The sequence below is a fragment of the Sturnus vulgaris genome, chromosome 2 (assembly GCF_052056855.1).
Source record: "Sturnus vulgaris isolate bStuVul1 chromosome 2, bStuVul1.hap1, whole genome shotgun sequence".
In the NCBI taxonomy this organism is placed as follows: domain Eukaryota; kingdom Metazoa; phylum Chordata; class Aves; order Passeriformes; family Sturnidae; genus Sturnus; species Sturnus vulgaris.
In genome coordinates this window covers 11,099,642-11,123,274 of record NC_142244.1, presented here as the reverse complement: position 1 = coordinate 11,123,274, position 23,633 = coordinate 11,099,642, and the positions used below count along the sequence as shown (strand labels likewise).

Sequence of the window (23,633 nt, the reverse complement as noted above, 5' to 3'; positions counted from 1 at the left end):
CTCTGTCCTCTGAAGGTAAAGCATGTGCCATGTCCAGCTGGAAAGGAAAGATTACCTGGAAAAGCAAGTCATCTTTTGGTTGACCAGAAAACAAGACCAGGTGACTCCACAGGGTCAGGGAAGTCAGATTCTGGAACAACTGCTACCACTTGAAGGGTATGTCCTTCCACATATTCTTCCAACCATCACCAAAAATGTCTTACAGCAGATGAAGACAATTTTCAGGTACATAAGGAGTTCATGACAAGAAGAAACAACTCCATGAGCCCTTTCAGTTAATATAGCTACAGCTGAAACAGAAAACAACTATGGGCTCATCTTACTTATCCACACACCTTGAACAAGGCAGCCTTTTATCCAACAGGCATTAAAGGAACAAATTAATTTTTAAAGAGCAAAAGATGAAAATATATAGCTGTACTCCATAACTCATAGCAGGCTTCCAAATTGTAATCAATATTTTCTTTTGCATTTAAGAACTGCTGAATCTTAATGCTTTTTAGATGTCCAAGTGCCAGAAATAATAATTTTATTATAGATAACTGTATGTGATTAGAGTATGACTGTAGTTTTTGAAGTTCTCTGGAAAGCCAATATGGGTTAAGTGCCCATTTGTATTGTTATAAAACTTCTTTACAGTACTGTAATACAATATTCAAGCAGCAGACTCTGAGCTAATATTTATCATACAAAGTGATAACCTCATATAGACCCATGCACAGTTGGAAAACCTAAAGCCTACAGCAAGTTCAACCATATTTGTATTATTTTATTCAAAAGTTTAACAACACAGGTGTCAAAATAACTCCTCAAAGCAGGAATAATATTTGGAAATAGTAACTTATCAGTCAATTGAATTATTCAACAATTACAGCACGTGCAGTACTATGGACCACTGACAGCTCATTTAGTCCAATGACAACATAAAAAGACTCTTTCCCCCACATACAAGCTCTTTAGCCAGTAAAGATAACTAGCACTTTGTCCAAATTTTACAAATAACAGTCTGGAGCCAACTACAAAGCTGAGTCAAGGACAATTTTCTAAAAACCTAGCCAGTGCCATTTAAAAATAAATAATCAAAAACAAATAAACAACAACAAACAAAAACACAACCCCAGCATAAAACAAATCTCAAACGTATTTACCTAAGAAGTTGGGGTGTTTTTCTGCTTTACAGATCAGAACCAGGTAGGGCATAAAATGCTCAAATATTATGACAACCAAAATTAATCCTGAAAGTACTTGCAGGAAGCAGTGCACAGCATTTCCCCATGTATGCTGACAGGAAGCACCACAGTCTGCTTGTATTACTGGGAGAAAGTCTGGTGACTCCCAGCAATTATGGACTAGAGCAGATCTTTCCCATGCCCGTTTGGACATCAGGAAAAGGTTTTGGACTGAGAGGACAGTCAGTCAGTGGAACAGGCTCCCCAGGGAAGTGGCCATGGCACCAAGCCTGCAGGAGTTCAAGGAGCCTCTGGATGACACCCTCAGTCCTGTGGTTTAGTGTTAGGTAGTCCTGCAATGAGCAGGGACTGACTCAGTGAGCTTTATGGGCCTCTTCCAAATCAAGACATTCTATGGCTTTGTACACATATTTTTCATCATCAGAATGTTGATAACCTAAGACTTTTCAAACGGCTTTTTTTGATTTGGATTGTGGTTTTTCTACTCCTTCATTCACAGAAGGTCATCAATACTCTTGTGATAGGTCTCCTACAGTCTTCAGAGCAAAACTCTTGAACACCATTTATTGAACAGGAGTTACCTACAGAAACTCCTAATGCAGACAGCTGATCAGATGCACAGACTAAAGACTGAAATGAGCAGTCTTCATAAATTCTTTTTTGGTTTTGTGAGCTGGCTTTGTTTGTTTAAATTAGTTTCGATTACCAAATGCATTCAAAAGTTACTGTAGCAATATTTGCCTTTTCATCAATACTAGGCTAGAATAGTCACTTATTAACCGTGGAAGAGTTGCATTTTATAGTGAAAGAATGTAACACAGATGAGTCAGGGCTTGTGTTTCAACAAAATTTCCTTTAGCAAAACCCGGGCAGAGCATCACATAAATCTGATTCAGAAACATCCTCTACTTAAATACCTGATTATGTGTTTACTTTGGAGAAGTGCTAAAAATAAATAAAACTAGAAAAGGAAGACAAAACAAGAGGGGAGTAAAAAAAAAAAAAAAAACCCAGAAAGCATCCAACACCGACACATTCTCTCAGAAGGAAACAGTCACCTTTTTGTTCAGAGAATCACCTAACATATGTTAATCATTTTATTTATTAACTTTTATTTAACCCAACTCTTGCTGCTGTTCTTGATTACCTGCAAGGAGGCTCAGGTGAGCCTACTGAGGAGGAAGGCAGCAATATATTAAAATCATCACTTCCAGTCTCCTGCTTTCCCTTACTTCCACTTGTGCTCTCATGCAAACCTTTCCTTAGACATCCTCCAGCTCTCCCAACTCTGATCAGTAACACCACTCTATTTTCTCATCCTGCAGCAGGCTCAGAAAATGAAGATGGCACAAATATTTATGCTCTTAATATGACAAATAACTGCACCTCTTTAAAACTGCTCCCATGAGGGCAATACCACTTTGGTCCATGCCTGTACCAAAGTGGCAGGACTGAAACTGAACAGTAATATCAATCTGTGTACTTTGTCTTTATGTGTAAAGAAGTCACTCTTGCTATTCTCTTGTATTTCTGTATCTAATTAAGTGAATATGCTCAAGCTTTCCTTCACACATGCAATGCCAGCCTTTGTGCAAGCAAAAATCTCATTATTTGACAGTGGTTTGAAATGAAAATTCTTTAGTGGGGGTAGACAACTGCCACTGGTAACACTCAGTCCTGACTACATCACTCATCCACACAGGTAGCAGAGCTTCTGCCTCCAACTGATGAGCTCAAATAAGAGAGGCACTTCAATTTCTCAACTAAAGCACAGTTGCCTTCTAATCTCCAAGTCTAGAAAGAAGAGACAAACATAAAAACCAAAATAAGGGATATTTTCTCCATTTGTTTTTGAATATAGACTGCCTGGTGAGAGGGTTACCTTTTGTCTGTCATACCTGGCCTTAGTTTTGTCCCTGTCTCCTCCAAAGGCTAATCTCATGCAATGCACTGCCAGGAAGATGTTGCCCTTCCTGCTAGTTCTATGCAAGCATATTTTTCCTGCATTCTATTGTTAAATAATGCCTACATGCAACTACAACCAGGTGTTTGTCACTGCTAAATTGAAGTAAAGCCTGTGGGACCCTGGGATGGCTCTCTTGCTACAGACTTCCCTTCTGGATGCTCTGGCCAATTTGATACCCCACACATTTTAGCCTGTTGAATTTTAACAGTCCCATTCTTACCCTATTTTAGTGTATGCATGTGGTTTTCTGCTCCAAAACACAGTGGAGGGCTATTTCCAGCCACCAATTCTGTGCTCCTGTGTTACAAAACCATCATTAGCATAGGAAATGAAAACCACAGTCAGACTTGGGGGGTGGAATCACTTGTTCTTTAGGTCCTTCCAGCAAAAGGAAACAACAGGACCCAAACCACCAACTCACAGAAGACCCTACTGTTTCACCAATTTTCAAGCTAAGCTCCCCCTGAAATCAGTACATGGTATGGGGGTTAAGGGATTGACTGCTCCTTGGAAAAGGCACATTTACTGCAATTAAAAGGGACAATTAAAACTAATGTTAGCATATTAGAAACAATGTTAATTGGTCACAAACTCAACCTTAACCTCTAAAAAAGAGCTCACTTTCTGCAGGCAGTGGGCTATTTCCCCTAAATTTAGGTGTGTTCCATTTAAGCCTGATGTTCTCTCACACTCAGTGTCAAAGCTTATGAGAGCAGGAAGCACTGAAAGCAAACCAGGACAGGTTTCCCTTAAAAATGGAAGAAATATTTTAAAGCATCAGAATCATGCAATTTGGCATGTTGAAAGAGAAACAAACAGCTATCCCTTTAAAAAACCTCTTTTAGGACCAAAATATTTTATGTTCCCTTTCTCACAGGTATATGTTGACATGGTGCAATCTATTTTTAGAATGTCCTTCCTAGATTAATTTTTAAACTTGAGTCTGGACACTTTTCACCCTCTCTGCGCCCAGATATCCCTGTTGAGTCTGTTCCACTACTGAAGGCTGCAAGGACACGGAAGTCAGCCTGCCACAGGTTTGCATCTCACCCTTTCCCTCTAAAAACAGGAAAAAAAAAAAAACAAAACCAAAAAAGCCAAACAACACAGGGATAGAGAGCCTGTAGAGAAGAACAGGGCACAGCACTTAGAGGGAAAGAGCCATAACTTCTTACAGCAGGCATGCTATTACATGTACTTTCTGTCACAGTAGATGATGACTTAAAGCCGTCTCATTAAAGGCAGCAAGGCTTTAAAAAAAGGAAAAAAACAGCTGTTCCCCAACTTTCAAAGAAAAGAGTATAAATAAGCATACCTGCCTTCATCCATAAAGTAACCAGCCCAGACAGGCTTGACTGTCTCTCTAAGAAGATAAACCCACCACAGACTTTACAGGATAAATATGTAACTAAACTTTCTGGCAGTTCTCTTTACCAGATATAATTCTACAGCTTTAGCTATGTTGGCTCACAAGTGTGACAATTTTAACCCAAGCCTGTTTATATTCTTTTATTTAGAAGGGTCTTGTACCTGAAAGTCTGTGTACATCACAAATCTTTTGAAAGGAAACAGATTTCAAACAACCACTGATGTCAGTGTGTACTATTTAAGGAGTAGCAAGTTGCTTTAGACTAAGCCAGTTCTTCCCATTCTACTTAGAAACAGCTGGGAAAAACAATGTAATGGTGATTAAAAGGAGTGGGTAGGGGGGAGGGATTTATTTAACCAGATACTTTACGTAAGATGCTCAATGAGCAATTTCTGTGGACGAAAATTTAACCCGACATTAGTTCAGACTTATGTTATTTACACGTGTAGTCTCAAGGAGTGGTAAACAGCACTTGTAAACTGAGAGGAAGCTGTGCCCACAGACCACAGTGTATCAAAATATCCAGTGCTGGTTAAATCCAGCAGGAGACAAGTCTCCCAGCCATACCATGGCCACTTTTGCATTTCCAGACAAAAACATGTTCACCACATGTGCAATCTGCTAAGACTAAAGAGCACACACGAGGTAACCAAGCAGAGCTAATAAAAGCACAGATATTACACGTTTTTCTTCTCTTCTGTGATCTCATTTTGGTAATTACCAGTTATTTCTACATATCTTAAGAGACTCGCTTGTAAATAACAAATACAGGAACACAGTACTGGAACACACCACCACACATACAGGCAGTCAGAACTCAGGAAAGTGAGTTTATGAATTATGTTTACACATTTTTAATACAGCCTAATGATTAAATCAAAAAGGAAACTAGTAAGGATATTTGCCCTTATCTTAATTAGCAAGGCTGTTTATGCAGGCTGAAAGGTAAGCATGTGTTTGTTTCTCCATCTCATTTTTATGTATTACAACTGAAGAGCATTGCATTATTTGAACTCTTGAAATTGTAAGAAGCATCCAAACAATTTTTCAAGAAATGAGACTTAAAAATTTCACATTTGATCCATCCAAGCAAGATCTATTTTAACCAGAAAGAATAAGGCTCTCACTTATCAGAAAGATTGAAAAGCATACGAAATAAATACAATTCCCTTTGCAAACTTCTAGCAATACATTATCCCCCCTAAATTTTCTACAAATAAATCTCATCACTACAAGTTCAATTATGTCAAAATGGCTTTTTGACCTAATTCTTCCAAACAAGAATGTATGAGGTAGTTTACTGATATCTCAACTACAGAATCTATATTGGGATTGAAAACCAACCAAAAAAAACACAACCCCAAAACTGACAACACCTAAAAAGCTGATCACAGTAGGTGCTTCATCCCAGACAGATGGAAGGGGGTCAGGAACTGTAAAAATGGTTCCCATCCATTACTTCCTTCTCACTCTTAGAAGTATTTGCTGTTCCAAATATCACCAGCCCAACCATACCTGTTGCTACATGCCCTTTCACATAATCTTTCTCCTATCTACGTGATACCTGCAATACTCAGAAATATTGCAGCATCTTAAGTTACTTTCCTGTATTATTTAAACCACCACTGCTATTTCTACAACGCAGGACATCCTTCCAGAGTTTTCCAAATCCTGAAGACGACATCCACGGGACATGGGCAAGTTTTTAGATTTAAAAAAAAAAAAAAAAAAAAAAAAAAATTAAGAAAAACCAGCATAGTACAGCTGCATCTCCAAACAACTCCTTGCTCTGCAAGGTACAGAAGTGAGTGAGGAGACAACACACCCTGACTTGTGCCATCTCCCTGCAGGGAAGGGACCTTCTGCACAGGAATGGAGCAGGTCACCAAGGTCAGCAGCACTGCCACGGATAAACCTGACAAAGTCCACCTGCCACAGCACCAAGCACTAAGCTAACAAAAATTAGATCAGATAGCAGACCTCCAAGTGTTTATAGCCCATGACTCAACTTTCCCTCCTGTACAGTGACCTTTACAGAGGACAGGAAAAGGAGGTGAGCATGCTTATATGTTAAATTCATACAATCCATTATCCAAAAGAGGAACTGGTATCAGAGGTTCCAAATCTACTTAAGAAGCAGAACAGCAGTGGCCTATTATATCCCCAGAAGGCTAGAACAGAGGAAATTTGATTGTTTTTGTGCTCCTGGTATCTTGCGAAGCACGCACAGTTTTTCTCAAAAAGTAACAACAAAGTCATAAAGTAGAAGACACAGAAGTAGTGTGATCATCAGCACAGAGAGGATATTTTAAGACCTGCCCTAATGCTCAAGTTCAGTTTTGCAGAGACAGAATACAGCTGACATTTGCCTGGACAAGACACCAGAGCTAAAGAAACCATACAGCATTGCAACCCAAAATACTCAGCATTAACCCAAAAATAAGTGTCCAAATACCATACGCTTCCTCTGTCAAGTGTTAGAATACTCTGAAAACAAAACCAGAGCAGGGCAAGGCAAAAGTGAAATTGCCTGGAAAGCCTGAAGGGCACACTGAACAGATCCTTTTTTCCACTTAGGAAATTCACAGTAGAATATCGCTAATGGTAAAACTTGAGGTTCAGAAGATAAAGTTCAGCAAAGTGACCTTTTATGCATTTCAGATCAAAAAACCAGTTGGGTCATATGCATGCTCAGATAGCCTTGGGCATATGACAAACAAGCTTAAAAAAAAAAGTTTGTGAGCAAGCACTCCAGACAGCTGTGCTCAGGAGCTATATCCACGAGACACACTCAAACTTTCATGTTTGATATTGCAATCTAAAGATGAGCCAGAGTTCAGTAAACAGTAAATGTGATTCTGCATAACCTTGTTATCTTTTCATCTCAACAGTTAAACCTATGTGAGGGAGCACAAAGAGGTTACAAAATCCTATCAGCACAGTTTATTAAATGGTCTTTTTGCATTTATTTTGTAGCAGGATAAAATTTAAGGTAGCAGAGACTTAAATACCGGTAAGTGAGGACCAGGACAGATTCTTGAAAAATCCTTTGGGCCCCCAGAGGTGAGAGGAAATTTTTCTTCAAGAAATTCTGCACTCTTATGTGGCCACTGTTCACCAGATTGGAGCAGTTTTGCTTTATATGTTAGCTAAGCAAAAGTAACTGGCAAAGGTGCATTGATTCTTCCTTTATTTTCCATAAATAGGACCCAAAGTAACAGATTATGGGGGTTTTTCTGCCGGTTTTGCCTTTCTTTCCCATAACCGTACACCTCTAGAGATCAATTATTCTGAGAGTTCTAGGATTTTAACATGTGATCTTGGAATTCAGGTGAAATTTTGGACTTGGAGAACTCAACACCACCACTCCTGATTTCAAAACAGAAGGATTTCACACTTATCTGTGGTGTTCCACCTCCCCAACCCCTCCAGTTCTCTGGGACCATTATATTCTGGTTTTGAACTTCAGCTTCTTATCCTTCTCACATCTCACCCAAAGAGATTTTGCTATCCCCCTTCTGAAAGCACCTTTAGATAATTTCAATTTAGGGTTGTTATTATAAATTCAAGAAAAAACAATTGCTATTGTCCTATCTTCACCCTTAGGAAGAAAAGAATAGAACCTGAAAACTTCAGCTCTTGCAAAAAGGGAAGGGCAAGAGCCTGTAACTCAAACCCAAGAGCACCTATCTCCACAATCAGTCAAATAAGACTATGCATTGAATTAATGAGCATTTGAAAGATATTCTCATTGTTGCATAATTACTTTAGTACATAAAATTCATGCAACTAAAATAAAGTTAGCTACCTCAACAGTGAGGAGCCCACATGCTTCTCTTGTTAAAGAGAAATTACAAAAACCAAGTACTCTGCAAAAGCTGCAAAATAAGGTAAACACAGCCAGCAGTCCTTGTTGCCCAGATGGATCCAGAAATCTGTGCAGAAAGTTGTGTCCATGTTTCACATAGCTTTGTCCTTCCCCACCAAACTCAGTCCAGTACAGGACTGGCAGAACACCCTTGCTTGGATCCCCCAACCCAGCAGGGATGTCTGCTTCTCCATCTGGAAGCTGCAATCCTAGAAAAACACCATGAGACAAAAAAGGTGTGGCAAGAAGTTTTTTGGGGTCTTTTTGTTGTGTTTAGTATGACACTCATCATGTACTTATCTCTTTGCCAACTATAAAAACTCCTGAGTGGAGGGAAAAAAAACAACAAAACACTCAGGCAAGCAATATTTTCTATAAATGATAAGCAAAACAACTATAGTCAAACAAAGTTGAAGGCTACTGACAAGAAATAGAGGTCTAGGCCCAGTTCTTTCTGTTGCCAGAGAAATGAAGGCAGGAACCAGAATCTTGATGTTCTTGCCTGCTGTTTCACACTGCTTTCTCACTGTATTTCTGCAGCAGTGGGAATAAAGACAAAAGAAGCACCAAAGAACAAAGCCTGAATCTCATTCTGGCAAAAACAGGGAGTGGGAACAAAAGGCAGAGTGGAAGTGGATGGACTACTTATAGCAATTATTGTCAAACATTTCTGCACTTCCTTCCTTAATGTAGCTCCTTTTGTACACAAAGGCCTCCAAATAGTTCTGAGAGGTTCCCTTTGTAAAACAAGGAGAAAGGAAAACTGTAATAAGACTATGCAATGAAGATAAATTTTCCCAATAATGCAAGCTACAGGAAACACATGGAGGTCAAATAAAACTATTATTTGCCTTTTCAAACACTATTTTCTTCAGCTGCTAAATAAAAACATTATGAAGCCATTTTACACAGTAAAATTTAACCTTCTATTAACCTTCCATATTAAGTAAACAAACCTTTCTAGCCAATAAGCATCATTGTGAACTCTCCGAGATGATAAGCAATACCTTAATTACATTCATTTACATGACTTTGAAATTGTTCCAGACCAAAGTCAACAACTACAAGGTCAAAGAGTATGGAAATCTAAAATAAGGAGAAATCCATAGTCGGCCAGTTCACAAGGTTTGTGCACATCCTTTCTAACCCAGTTTGCAAAGGGTCAGGGATACCAACCAAGTACTTTTCATCAATGAGATTAAAAAAGCAAATCCTTTAAAACACCAAAGACCAAGTCCATCCTGTGGGTTTTTTTTGTTTTTTTTTTTTTTAATAATCAAAGCTGAAAGCAAGGGACACTTCAGAATTTTTTTTAATGCCTAATGGACAATCAAGCTGTATGAATACCTTATGCAAATGTTTTATAATATTCTAAATTAAAGCCAGAACATGAAATATACTTTCAAAAAACACTGAGAACTAGCAAATATTTGATATAGTGACTTTATAATTGGGAGTGCTAAACTGACAAGTTTACAACTTTTAGAATGCTACATGAAAACTAATGCTAATAATGCTCAAACAGCAATTACAAAAAATTTAACAATGACTGCTGCAAGAGACTTCATCAAGTATGACATGCCCTGAAACAACAGAAAAGTAAGACACAGTTCATCCATTCCCAAGATATTAGATAATGGCTATTGATATGATATTATCAATAGCAATCAAATTAGCCAAAATGGAGCATACATGCACACTGCACTGATGGATCATTTCAGGATTACATTTTGTGTATTATAACCATGAAATTATTACAAATATACATACACAAAAATCTAAACTACAGCTTTTGGATTTAGGCAGTCCCATATCAATACACTGCAGCTGACAACATTTTCTTAGTATTAAATTAGATAAATCTCCCTGCACCCTATTTTACTAGCCAAGCACTTTTTATACAATTCTCAAGCCAACAACCTTCTGCAATTTAAGTATGATTTAGTGCAAGAGAAGCAATGAGTATTATAAAATTTATGCTTGTTCACCTTCTCTCCCCACAGAGAAGGGCAAGACGTTTTTTCATGTAAATATGTATTAGATCCAAATCATTTAAATAGATATTATTCCATAGAGAACATGATGCTGCATATGCCCATTTCAGCTCCATGTTACTAAATAAACTGCAAGATAATGATGCTGCCTTGCTCATCCTAAAGGACATTGAAAATATTTCTGGGCATTTCAAACAGAAGTAAAAGGAAGAAACTTTCACAAGAAAAAAGAAAAACTAGGGTGGCACTTACAGACCTTCCTAAAGTGAAGACAAGTTACTGGCAAATTAGGAAATCTCTTTAGGAACAGGTCACAGCTGCCACAGAAAAAATATAGCTCAGATACATGGAATCTTTACAGTACGAATAGCAAACCATCGCTATCATCCAATTTCATTTTGTTTTAAATGGAGAAGGGAAAGATAATCACATTTGCAAGGAGAAAACCAAGAAACTTTAGACAGGTGACTAATTCTAAAAGTTAATGTAGAAATGCTAAATGCAAGGTGCCAAATGCTAATTTGTCTCTAATACGTCTCAGTTATATTTAGCTACAAGTGTCACTGCTTGAATGGAAAAGAGACAAAACAGGGAAAACTTGAACAATGCCTTAAAACTGAGAGCTTTAAAGATGACTTTTAGGTGAATGCATATATGCCCCTGCTTTCACAAAATGCACCGGAAGTTAATCAGCATGTTACACAAAATGCTATTTAAAGTTAACAATTTATTTCTAAGTCATGTCTATATTTGAAGTGAGGAAGACTGTCATTTGACTTGAAGCTATCACATACCATTTGGGCCAAAGTCAGTTATCTTACAATACAGTCTGACCTCTACTTGTTTTAAAATAGGATAATCACCTTCAACTGTGTATGAACCTTGAACATTATCAAAAACAGTTTTATTGCATCAACGATTTATTAATAGTCTTATATTAATAGTAATGTAACTTTGACTTTACAAAGTCATAAAGATGACGAGAAACACAGTCAAGACTTATTGTGCTACCCATTTTATTTTAGGCTTCTAAGGCAACCTCATGACACAATCAGAAAAACTATCCTGAAAGTAAGAGCTACAAAGGAAAAACAACAGAATACGCGTGTATCATCCCTGTTCAACAGCAGAGCAGCAAGGATACAGACAGCATAATGAGTTCAGACAAATGCTGAAACCTTTCAAGTACCAAAACTGTCCTGCAGCCAGCTGTGCCTGGAACTGGGGAAGTGCTCATGCTGAGACAGGTAAGCAACCTCTGGACAGCACAGGAGTGCAGCAAAGAGCAGGTGTGAGCCTCACACGGCAATGTGCTGAGCCACGTTCCCCTGCCAAGCAAAGCGCTGCAGAACGCCCAAAGCCCACGGGCTCACGTTCAAAACAAACCTGAGGAAGGTGAAATGTTCCTCCCAGAGTGCTGCTGGCTCCCAACACTCACCGTGGCACCCCACGGCACGGTCACTTGTGGAGCTGCCGGCCCCGCTGCACCCGAGTTTAAACAAAGAGCGGCTAAGAAAGCACAATATTCCATAACTGGCATTTACAGCATCGGCCTTGGACTCCTAATCTTTACCAGACGGGCACACAAATCAATCTATCAGCTCGTAAAGGTATGCTTTTTAACCTCCAAAACAGATGGGATTGGCCAGAAACGTCTGGCATGTCAAACTGCTAATCACGGCTGCCCTTTGCACAAAATAACCCACTTAAGTTGAGGCATGGTTGCACTGTAACAGACATTAGTCTGTGGGAAACCCATTTAACTGTCACACACTCCCGCCACTCTTGCTCTCCCTTAATTAAGCCTAATGCCTTATGCTTTGACCTTTTGTTCTAGCCTATTAACCCTATCTAGTACAAGTTCAAATATGTTAAACCTAAAAGTTTGCTTTTAGTATTAAACGCCAAGCTGCAGAAGGAGTGAGGGATGCTTCTCTACCCTGCAAGTTACCAACCCCTGTGTCAGTTCTCAAAGACAAAATAGATCCAAATACTAATCAGTTTAACAACAACAACAACAAAAAAAGTGGAGTTTCTTCCACTGGCATAGCCTACTTTTTCCTCTTCAGAGGAGAGAGGAGAGTGAAGAAAAAAAAAAAAAAAGATGTGAAACTTCTGCTAGCAACTTCATATCCTCAGGCTTTTGGGTTTTTATCCAACAAGAAAAGCACATGCTATCAGCCAAGATCACACTGCACTCATTTGCTTTTCTCTGAAACCCATCATTAAAAATAAGACATAATTGGTTTACAGTGACCAATTTCTCCTCAATTAAAGGCTGACTCTGCCAACCCTCCTCACATTGAGTCACCATCTTGTTCTTTTGACAAGACGGTTACACTTACTATTAGTCTGTAATGCTCATCTGCATCTCCAGGTGAGTTTCATCCTTTGAAGTTTCTCAGACTTGCAAAGACTTAAAGACATAATTTATTCATTCTAGCTACACACTTTTCCTTTTATGCAAGCTCAACTAAAGCATGGCTACCTTCTGCTCCACTATCTATTAATTCATGAAGGTTACACAGCATCAACAAGACCAGCAGATATGTTTCTAAATCAGTACTCTTTTGGAAAAAGTCTACCCGAATGGTCCAGAACTCTGACTTAAACAAGAACTCCAATTCCAGTGACAATAAAAAACTTCTGATCAAGACACTACTGCACTCCACAATAAAGCTATTTATGTATGCAAGCAAGCTTGGTATACCAACAGAGGTATTCCACAATTAGTGCCCATAACTAGTAAACAAACCTATTCCACACTCAAAAAAAACCAATGATGACTGCCCATAACTGCTTTATAACATAGGTTAGGAACAGAAAACAGAATTCAAACTGTGTGGGGATTACCAGCCATGTATACATTGACAAACGTGTTCTCAAATCTTGAGTGCTTAACCACTCTACTGACAAGTTGAACACTCGGTGCAACATCCTTCTTTACAACTTCTGTAACTCTGACTAAATAAAACTCCTTTTAAAAAGAGGAAACAATCTTGAACCAAAGCTCTGAATTACTTTAACTGTTTTTGAAGATGTGAGAGATTTCAAAAGGCTTGTTGCCACAAATGCCACTGTCTACTAAGTTCTATTAAAGCTGAGTAAGAGACCATCTGCTGCTGATCACAATAATTCTCCAGTTTTAAATTGCTAATTAATTAATTATGTTTTAATTCCAAAGTGCTTGTCTTACTGATTCTGAGACCAGCAAGTAATACCATTAACTTTTCTGTAAATACAATTGCTCTGACAACTATGAGATGCTCTACAGCAACAGTCAAAGCTTTTTGAAAAGTGTTACAGAAAAAACATTTTGAGAAAAAAAATGGATCTTGAATCTCAATTTCTGGTTATTTCCAAAGCACTGATTCTGGTTCAATCCAAATCCCTACAATTTAAAAAGTGCATATATCTTCTAATGATTTCACTTGGCTATATTCTGTTGTGCTGGAGATGCTCAAACAGCACTACACAGACCAATGTTGTACTTGAGTAAAGACAAGCAATGCATAGATTTATTTAAAATTAAATAAAAAGAAAAATATATCCTTTGCATCTGCAATCTGTGTCATTACAATGGATATGAGAAGCTCTGCAGGCTGGGATTTGGTACGACTGCCTCCAGCTTCTAGACCTTCCCTACTAATGCTCACAAAAGTTGCCACTGGAGGCAATGCAAATGAGTCCTAAGAGAGACCAGAAACAAAACAACAACTGCTTGTCAACCATTACATGCCCAAATTGTATTCTTTATGCTCATCAGCATTCTCAAGTTCTTAGGCACGCATGTAGGCCCACTGAGGACAGTGGGGCTACTCAAGTGAATAAAATGACTCACAAACCAAAGTGCATGTACATAAGCAATCACTGGACAACACTCGGGGAATTATTCCCTGGTATCAAAGAAAAATAGGATTTAGGAAATGGGAACCAAGGGAGCAGATCTGAACAAAATGACAGTGATGCTAAATGTCTACAAGCCATTGTAACGTAATATCTAATAATGATTTTACTGTGACGGTCCCTTGCCACACAAGCTCAATTTGGATCTGTTTTATTTAAAAAATAAAGAGAGATGGTAACACAGTAAGTGTTATTTAATCTTCTCTTTCACTCTGAAATTACATGTAAATCAAGTTTTTCACTACATAGCTACCTCCTAAATAAGTGGGCTAAATCTTCAGAACTTAACAGCGAATTACACACAAAAGGTTCAGATGTCACAAAAATACTTCTTTTTCTATTATCAGCAAACATATTAAAAAACCCACAACTCTTACAGTAAAGGAGAGGAATTAATTGAACATTTATAACTTCAAAACATAACTCTAAAAGGTTTATACATGGCACACAGTTGTCTGACACCTTTGGCAAGACAAAGAACAAACACCAAACCAAAGAGACAAGGTAAACAACCCAAACAAATTATTTACCTTGAAAGTGGTTCCATTAGGAAAGCTCTTCCTTCAGGAGTCCAAGGATGCATTAATTTTCTTCCTCAAAAATCTCATGCTTGATCTGAAAAGAACAGCAGAAAACCCCCTATGAAATTCTGCAAATCATTCTTTTCTACCTAATATGCCTTGAGCTACTTTCTTACTGTCGATAATAGATAGCAATGCTTTATTTTGGTTAGTACAAACTGCAAGTAACACTTTTGTATCAGAAGAAAAATGTAGCTCCAAACTTCAGAAACCAAAATCTTCCAGACAGAACCATGAGTAAAACTAGTAGAAACAACTCATGTTGTCTAGACTTGTACTAAGGGACATTATTCTGCAAGAACAAAATCCACATTCAACTCTGAGCCAGAATCCTCTTTTCCTTCCTTTCATTCAAAAAACAGCTGTGACATGAAAGCCCTCCTTCCTATGTAGTGGTTACTGCTTAACACTTCAAACTTGTACCCATGAACATCAAAATCAGTTTTTAAAGAGCCTCTATGAATTTACATATACGTAAGGAGATGACAGGAGTATAACAGGTGAGTGTAACAGTAAATGCAACAAAATTAGTTAGAAAAAGACAAATTAGTAGAAATTTTAATATTTGCTTTTGAGAGATTTAAGAATAACATATTTTACTTAGAGAATGTTACCCTTAAAAGTTCTTCCCAGCACTTAAGTGAAATACTGCTAAAGGCTACAAACTTACAGCTAGACCAGATCATTCTTATTTCTACTATTTCAGCCTTGCTGTTGTGACAAGCCTTACTATTAAAGACCTTAGATTTACCACCCAAGCAGTAAGCTCATTATGCATAGAGTCAACTTTAAATACAATAAAATACACTTTTAAAAAAAAAATGAAAAAGATAGACTTTCTCCACCACTTAGCTGAACTTTCCTCTCCCTCCTTCTGCTTGGCAATGGGTGAATTCCTCTCCTTATTTCAACACCTTTAGCCTCTGGTCCCACAAAAAAAATGCATACAAAAGCTTTTTAAACACATAATTCCTCTAACACCGAGGACACCACAGGGGGGTAAAGGATAGAGGGGGAAGAGTGGGAACTGTGTGTGGTGGGGGCACATTTCTCCCTCCACAAAACCTCTTGGGTCCAAGCCAGTCTAGAGAAAACATCTAACTCTGACCACGGCAACATGCTTGCTAACTGGGAAAAAAGATATAGGTGTTGATCAATGGGTCATCATCCAAAAAAACACCCTTCCAAAGATTTCAGGTACATGAAGTAACAGCAGCATGCTGGACTACTGCCAGCACCAAGACCCAACAATAGGGCCAAATAAGCTGAAAAATAAGTAAATAGCCTGGAACACTCCATGCAGATGTCATATTAATTCCTTCTTCCATATACATCACAAAATTAAAAGGTAAGTTGCACCACAGAAGGGGCACAACCCTCAAAATTCATATTCAATTGGGGGGGAAAGAAAGATCTACCATCACAGTAAAAATTAACAGAGAAATTACATTGACAGTACAGTGACAAAGGTGCTAATAAACATAGTTCAAAGCCTTCTCAATTCTATTTTACTGGAAGGGTAAATAAGCTGGATGAGGAATCTTTTATGGACAATGCAAAACAGGATAAGAGGTCCCAAAGAGCAGAAGGCAGCAGCGCTATTAAAAAAAAAAAAAATCATATTCTCAAGCCACTTGAATTTGAGAAAAATATTTAATTCTAGTATTACTGCTCTATACTATGGATGTAGACAGAATGTTTTCACCACTGACAAGTGGGTGAATTTAATCATTCCTACTTCCAAAAGAAGAGAGATTGCTATACAGTAGGGAAAAACACAAAACAAGGCACAAAAACCTACTCCATCCAGTACTGTCATCAAGGTTGAATGTATAGATGGGATTTTCTTTAGGTCAGCATTCAACAGTCTTTTTTGTATTGTTCCAAGTGACTACAAAAGGTTTATGAGATTTCAGTGAAAAGACAACAACAGAAGTTTTTATTTCTGTGAAAATTCCATACGCCTTCGATATGTTTTAAAAATTGAGGAGAAAAAAACCCGAACTTTTCTAGAATAGTACTTAATTCCCAAACACCTTGCATCTGAACCACTTGCTTTACACACCTTATAGTTTTTGGAATGTTGGTTTTGGTTTTTTATGGACTACTAAATACAGGATAGGTGAAAATACAAACATCACTAAACAGGCCATCTCCTGGACCAAGAACCATAATTTCTTTCTGAGGCAAGCCCTGCTTTTGACATCACTGAAAAGGCCTTTTCAGTTCACTTTCCCTGTCTTTTTTTCACAGTGGGATGGGGCACAGAAAAGAAGCAGAAAGCAGGTAACAATGAATCTTAAAGTTTGCTGTGAAAAAAAAAAATGCGAACAACAATACCAACTCTGGGACCAATGAGAACAAAATTACTGTTCACCTGTGAGCAAGACTTATTGCTTGGATACATTTCAACACAGAACTTCATGGACTATTTTTGGGGGCAAATTAAATACCCCCTTATTTGTTTTCAAAGAATAGTTTCATCCTAGACTGGAACACATTTTATATCTAGCACCTAATTTCTTCACAACTTCCTTTCTTGAGAGGAAGAAGATCATCCCCTCAGAAGTCTTTCCCAACACTGAGTTTCTTTCCTACATTAAACTCATTGTCTTAGAAACCAGTGACTAAAACAGAAGATCTGTAGCTTCTGCTTTTAATGTGATTTTGTCTACAAGCAAAATTGGTTTTCCTCTGCTGAAGGCAATGGTATTTAGAAATAAGTGGTATGAAAACAAAATTTCACTCAAGACAGGCAATTAAACAAGAGCAATGAGTTCCAATAACAATTTAAGTATGAGAAGACTATGCCAGGAGGGGTTTGACCCAAGCTAAGATGTCTAGCAACTGCTTCTTCCCCTTTCTACACATGAATATTTATTTACATGAGTTTTAGTTTCTATTCTCCTTCTTCAGCCATCAAGCCAAGTGACCTGCAACAGACAGCCAAATAAATTACCAAATTAATTCTTTCAAGTGCTAAATAGGTCTGCTAGCATTTCCAAGTATTTGAAATAAATAATCCAGAAACCCTAAAGAGCAGGCATTCATCTTTACCAAAAGAGTCTCTCTGCCCACTTTTCCCAAGGAATATCCTCCCACTGGGAAACACATGAGTTTTCACGTGATCCCAGATGTTTACCCAGAAGTACTGGCTGCCAATCTTTGTATGCTGTTTTCTAATCCAGTGTTTTCCAATGCAACTGGTAAATCCCTAACACCAAAATGTCCAAAAGCAAAGCCACAACCCTGTTGGAACGCTTTTCCCCAGCTCTCCCCCTCTTTGCTACAGGCAGGCCAGCACAGCTCAGTGACTGTTCTTATCATTTTGGCCTGTTAGCAGGAAGAAAGAGCAAGCCACAAATGCTGTTACCATTAACCTTTTTGTCTTTAGCTCAAGACTGTTTAGACAGACTGTCAAATTTATGCTTTCTATCTTTTTTGTACATCTATGCATATTCTTTCACACCTTCTCCTCTTGTTCAGGCTTCATTCCCTACCTATGTACCTTTCTGCTTGCTTGACATTGCCTGCCCTCCTGAGCAGCAATGATTTATACTTCAAAATTTGCACTTCTTGTCCCAAAAGGGTATTTATCCTTTCTAATGCATAGGATAGCTATCCTATTAACCCTGCCTGCTGCTCATCACCCAACCCATCGCTCAGCAGGTGGGAGATGAGCCCTGCCCTGCTAGCCCCATGCATGGGAGGGTGGCCACCAAAGTCCCTCCCTGGAAAAGGGGATTTTACCCCCAAAAGCCCCTCCCTGGAAAAGGGCATTGTGCCCCCAAACCAGGCACCCAGCTGGAAACCCCACACTCTCCCCAGGCTCTCTTCTGGATCACTTCCACTCCCTGTACATTCACATATAGGAAAAAAAACCACAGCCACAAGCCTTTGGGGGTCCGAGGTACAGGCAAGCTCTGAAGAGCTGTTCTAAAATGATAATTCACAAAAATCTTCTGGTCTTCATGTGCTCTCTGATAACTCTGCAAGGAGGTGTCAAGCACAGCCCTAGAGCAGGACAGCTGACTGGGGGAAATGCAACTCCCTGGCTTTGCCTTGGACAAGTTTATGCATGTGCTCGGCAAAACAGGGTTTATCTTTTGTTATAGTCATGTCCCACACTGTCACTGGTAAAATTAACAATGCTCTCAATGCTAATAATAATAAAGCTGGCATTATATAAACTTTTTGCCAATGTTCAAAGCCTGAAAAATAGAGCTGGCTCTAAAGAGACAAAACAAGCTTTAAGCAAGCAAGACTTCGTCAATTCTTTTAAGCAAATCCTGCAATAAGCACAACTACAGGCAAATATGAGCACCATAAAGTTAATTCATGATTGAGTTCTACAGTCTTTATTGAATCACTTAAAATTTTTTTTCTTGATGTCTTTTACAGAACAAATTTACCCCAAACACAACTATTAAACAGTGCAGGTGATACAGCCAGTGATTAGATCACCCTTTTAAGTTTACAATATAAAAACATTATTTACATCTACTTCTTTATCAACATAGTTTTTATGATCATAATAAATTTTGGTTAGCACGTCTTTCACTTTAGAAAAAGAAAGAAGTACGGGGAGCAGAGAAGAAAAGCATGTTTTCATCTGCAATTTTCTGCCAAAAGACTAGAAGGTAAAAAAAAGTCAAAAACCTCAATCCAGCACGGTTTGGCATTTGACTGCATGCTGTATTGTGTGCATACATGGCCTACAAAAACCTGGAAGCCATTGATAGCTAGCTCTCGCTCATTAGATAAGCCAGAAGCACAGGCTGGTCTAGCAGCAGGTCAGATTTCACCTCTGCCCAAAACATGCAGTCACTACTCCTCACCTCTCCCATGGCACTCACAGAACACAAACACCCTTACACATGCATTTCACTCACGGCTAACTTGCTGTCCTGCTTTGCAGTCCATGTCAACTCTGTCTCAGGAGACCACTGACAGAACAACAAGTCAAACTTCTCGACCACAAGTTTGGGAAGACAGCAAAAAAACCCAAAAGCTGCCTGAACACTTGCTCTCGATGAGAACTTTTGCCTTCCAAGATATTAGCTACTGATGCCCATAGAGTAGAATTACTCAGATGCCATTAAATCTGATCCCAACCACAAGATATCCTCAGCTCAGAGAGCTTTTGTCATCTGGCATCTTAATGTGTCACTCTCTCATGTGTTCAGTCAGCCCTAGAAGCAGTAAATCGCATTTGTGTATTAAAGAAAATGTTTCCTACTCGCTCAGGAACACACCACCCCCTTTCCACAAGTGACTGCTTCCTCCCCATAGCTCTTCGCAGATGGGATTCGCACTCTTTGTTAAATAAAGCTTTACGGTATCTCTGAACATTTATAGTGCCATGACTCAGTTAAATTCTAATCAGCCTGTGAGCTGTCTGACACTGCAGCAGGTCCCCTCAAAATAAAACAAGGAATAATATAGTCTCCAGATTCCAGAGAGATGAGGCAAAAGAGGACAACTTCCACTTCAGCCTTCTTAACAACGACACAATCCCAAAGACAGAAATCACACTGTTTTTTTTCCAACATCTTCAACACGTGTCAAGCATTTTAGCCGAATCCTTCTTTAAATTAAAAGCCCAGTAAATCACCAGGATACACAAGGCAGAAGAAGAAAGGTGCAACACAGACACAAGGCTCGCTACAATGCTGCCCCCGTTTTGCCCATACTACGTTTCCTTAGGATTCACTGCCTTCCAACTTAATCACCCACTGACACTTAGAAAGAAGAGCCTACAACAACGTGTTCCGTAGGGAGAAACGGAGGGTGGAAGAAAAAATTTTAAAATTCACCTTTAGAGGGCTTCGGGGACACACACAGGAGAAGGGAAAAAAAAAAAAATTAAAAAAGCAACACCACGTCTGGAAAAGTAACCTTTAGTCTAGAAGGGAAACAGCGACGTCCCTAAGGAGCCCGAAGCGATGAGAAGGCATCTTTGGGGGGCGCAGGGAGCCGAGGCGGAGCGGCGGCCGAGCAGCGGCGGCCGAGCGGCGGCAGCCCCGGGCTGGCCGCGGGCCCGCAGGTGGCGGCGGGCGGGCACTGCCAGGGCCGGGGAGGCGGCGGGGGCGGCGTGGCCTTGCCCGCAGCCCCGGCAGCGAGGCCGAGCCCCGCGCCGCCGCAGCCGCAGCGCACCGAGCGATCGCCCGCTCCGGGAGGGGCAGCGCTGAGAAAAGGGGGGCCCGGCCGTGCGGCCGGCGCTCGGCCAAACACTCGCGGGTCTCTGGGGGACGGACTAGTAACTTTTCCGTTCCGGCGGCTCCCCCAAACCCACCGCGGCCCGGCAAACTTTCCGCCCGCACCGGGTGTACCGCGGAGCGGGCGCCGCCGCCGCCGCCGCCGCGCCGGGCTCACCCCGGCATTGTTCCCCGGTGCCGCCGCCCGGCACGGCGCGGCCCCGGCCCGCCCCGCTCGGCCATTTCCCCGGCGGAACAGCGCCGCACTCACCCCGCAGCCGCCGCGGCTCCTCCCGGGCGGGCTGCCCCAGCCCCCCGCAGCCGCTCCGGTGCCGCGGCCGGTCCCGGCGCTGAGCTCCGGGGGAGCGGCGCTGCCGGAGCCGAGGCGGACGGAAGGGTGCCCGCGGCCGGAGGACAGGACAGGGCTGGACAGGGCAGGACGCGCCGCCTCCCGCCACCCCCGAACCCGCGCGTCCCCCCGCCCCGCGCATCCCCGCGCACATACAGGGCGAGCCGAGCTCCGCTGCGCTGCTCTCCGCGGCTCGGGGCTCTGCTGCAATGCCTGCGAGGCTGACTTTCAAAGCCTAACCCGCAGCCGCGATCCTCCCTCTCCGCCTTCCACCTCGCCCGCCGCGGCGCAGCCCGGCCCCTCCCCGCGCCGCGCCATTCATCTCTCCAGCCAAGTTTCTTAACCCTTTGGTAACCTCCCGGCAGGAGGCAGGGCGGGATGCGGGCATTCGGGGATGCGCCCCCCGCCCCGCCCAGCCCCGCAGGGCAGGGCAGGGCAGGGCGGCCGCGCCGCACGTACGCGAATCCATCCCCTCCTGCCCTCTCCCATCAATCTGACTCAAGTCTCGGAGCCCCCGGGAAACAAACTTACGAGAGGACCGTATCTAATGAAAACGGCAGTGGCTTTAAAATAACACTTTTTTTTTGGGGGGGGGGGGGTTTTTTTTCCTTCTTCCTTTCCCCTTTCGGCTGCTTTGGAATAATGGGGGTGGGAGGGCGCTTTAGTGTTACCAATACTTGTCCGTTTAGAGCTTATGCTTTCAACCTTTCCTCCGAAAAAACACGCGCTAGAAACTTTAATACTATCATTATTATTATTATTATTATTATTATTATTGTTATTGTTACTATTCTGAAGGAAAAGCCGGGATGCTCTCGGCAGCGGCCCCGGCACCTGCGGCCGCTCCTGGCTGGCGCTGCCCCCGCCCGCCCCGGCAGCATCCCTGCCGGCTCCCGGCACGTCTCCTTATCCCCAGCCCCAGCTTCCCAGGCCACCGGGAGCGGGGAGCATCCCTGACTGCTCCCGGCACGTCTCCTTATCCCCAGCCCCAGCTTCCCAGGCCACCGGGAGCGGGGAGCATCCCTGCCGGCTCTGCCAGGGCGCCCGGCGGTCCCTGTGCCGTGGAGGAAGGGGGGAAGCGCTCCCAGGATCGGGGGCAGACCGGCTCATCGAAGCCAAGCTGTCTGCCCACGTGGCAAATAAATACAGTTTGGGAGGAAAAAAATAATAATAAAAAAAAAAACACCAACCCGGGGTTGGACAGTGCTTCCCAAGAAGAGTCAGCCCTCCATTTTGGTAGGCGACGTCCCTCGAACCTCTGCCGTCAGAAATTGCACTAAATGTCAAGTTGTTCTTTAGACTTTGCTGCCACCAAAGAAGAGAGTACACAGAGATACAGGCTGAACTTGGCTGTATAAACGAAGCTACCAAGTGCATGCGACCTTCATCGCACCTCCTGTGTGCCCGTGTTTAACAAATGTCTCGACGTGTCGCACGCTGTCTGCCAATGCTTTACAGAATACTTCATAATACTTTACTTCCACAAGTCAAAGACTGACGAAAGAGAAGCAAATTTGTTTGCAAGTCACATATAAACTGCGTGGTAATTACTGCATTAACACATGCCAACGTTTTAGTTTTACAACTCAGGTAAAATAAATTATCTATTCAAGCGTCTTTTTAGTAAGAGACTAATATGGTTAAAGACGACACGAATTTCCATCTTAAAGAAAGCAAAAAGGAGTCACATTTATGAAAAGCTAAATATTTTAACTGAGAGATACCATGAATGAAAGTAGATGTAGGAATGTTAAGCAAAACCTCTTTCACTTTGGAATGTACGGATTGTGTACAGGCTTAGAGTGGAGCTAGTAATGTATTACTTGACCTATTTTTTCAAGCCAATGAAAGATTTAGGTTAACTTCATCATGTGTTTTTAACCACTTTCTTCCAGACATGCAGCAGCATTTTCTAAAGCCGTTGCATGTCACAGTGTTTATACAAGCCTCTTTTTTTGAGAGCATGTCTCATTAAATAGCCCGATTGTACTTCCATTAAAAGAATGGGTTTGCTCTTCATTTCCATTATAGGCTCATTAGCAAATTTTGATTGTAAAGAAATTATCCTTAATTTTTTTATTTCACAAAGAATCTTCATCTCAAATATTTTTCAATGCTAAGCAGCTGAGTTATCTAGGGAAAAGGAAATTTTCTCATTACTGCAGCAATTTATCTGCTATTTCAATCAAGAGAGTCTGTAGTAGGGACGTCTT

The 23,633-nt window shown here is 40.9% G+C and overlaps 1 protein-coding gene across 2 annotated transcripts in view; it reads right to left on the bottom strand.

Annotated features, from left to right (window-relative positions):
• NRIP1 (nuclear receptor interacting protein 1) overlaps positions 1-21,694 on the bottom strand; it is a 73,485-nt gene extending 51,791 nt beyond the window's left edge. For both annotated transcript variants that reach the window (XM_014872987.2, XM_014872990.2), the window contains exons 1-2: positions 21,577-21,694; positions 14,824-14,908 (exon numbers count right to left, since the gene is read on the bottom strand). The gene's annotated coding sequence lies outside the window, so the exon portion shown is untranslated. The remainder of the gene's footprint in view (positions 1-14,823; positions 14,909-21,576) is intronic.
• Between the last annotated feature and the right edge of the window lie 1,939 nt (positions 21,695-23,633).